This window comes from Ochlerotatus camptorhynchus, unplaced genomic scaffold (assembly GCF_037179485.1).
Source record: "Ochlerotatus camptorhynchus isolate MF236.1 unplaced genomic scaffold, CSIRO-AGI_Acam_v1.1 ptg001081l, whole genome shotgun sequence".
Classification (NCBI taxonomy): Eukaryota; Metazoa; Arthropoda; class Insecta; order Diptera; family Culicidae; genus Ochlerotatus; species Ochlerotatus camptorhynchus.
This window is the reverse complement of record NW_027041485.1, coordinates 56,595-57,980: the sequence shown is the minus strand read 5'-3', so window position 1 is coordinate 57,980 and position 1,386 is coordinate 56,595.

Here is a 1,386-nt window from a genome sequence, read left to right as displayed (position 1 = left end):
AGGACCCGAACAAAAGGGAGAGAAAATAAAAAAAAAACGTGGTTAAAATGTAAACCATGCTGGAAACGGTAGACTTGATCAAAGATCTTAACGGTTTGAACATTATCTTCACTTTCCTCCTGAAAATAAACTCAGATCTTTTTTACACGGGGGATGCCATTCGTTATTTTAGCATGATATGGTTCATATATACATATTTCAGAAATTTCAGTATTTACACCAAAAATTTTAACTCAGCGACACCAACCGTGCAACAACAACAACAACAAAAAAACGGTGAATAAAAACCGCGCAAAAAAACCGTGTTAAAAATACTAGAGTGTACCTAATTGAGTCAGCCACAAAATATAAAAGGGCAAAACACTAGGCTCACAATGCTCTGTTTTAATAACTCTGGAAGTCCTCAAAAAAATTGGGAGCAGACTCAATAGCCGAGATGATAATTAAGATGACAAAGATGCTGTGGCATCGAGTGTGATAATAACACCCGATGCGGATAGGCTGGATTGCAAGCCCCACCTCTCACTTATTGTAATTTTTATGAATCCTATAAAAATGCAGTCATACATTTTTCTTTGATAAAAATTATCAAATCTGTCTGAAAAATGTCCATAGGCGGCAATATCTAAATCTTTCCTGAAGAACAAAACATAAAAAAACGTAGAATTATGAGGTTATTTTTGCTGTTCTATTCAACAATATAAATATATTATTGAATTATAACAAAATAAATGGGTTAGAAATTTAACTCCAAAAGGAACAATTTATTTGATTTTTTTTATTTAAGCGAACTTAAATTCTTTACCTGTGCCTTTTAAAAATCTATCAAATAGCAAGCGTTGTAATTGAATTAATGGAATGTAAATTTAGTTGTTTAATTGAAGCATATTAAACACCCCATAGAATGGATTAAACCCCATATATACAACATATATTTCTAATTCATAACTTTCATTATTCTTTGCTCTCTTTTCTTTCGAGAAAGATTGCTTAAATCGTGATATATTCACCCATATTCTTGTTCGAACCAAAAAAAAAAGATCATGCATCATCATTATGTACTATACAGCGTGTTAGTAGAATCATGCAAAATAGAATTGTCACTTTTCTCAAATCAAACGTTCGGTTTCCAATAAGTAGGTGCTTTTTTTTTCCTCTGTTCGGGACATAACACCACTGCGACCAGTAATTTGATCTATTGTAGTATATCCCGTGTCCTTAGTTTAGTGCATGTCGTTTTACTTCATCACTATTGAGAAATGATGAAGTATTCGGTTTTGATACAGTTGTCATTCTTGCCTTCATCGCACGGAATCGATTCTAACTGAAAGGTTCCGCTATTTATACCCTTCGGAGTGTTGAAACACCCTCCAAAGGCGCGCCCCT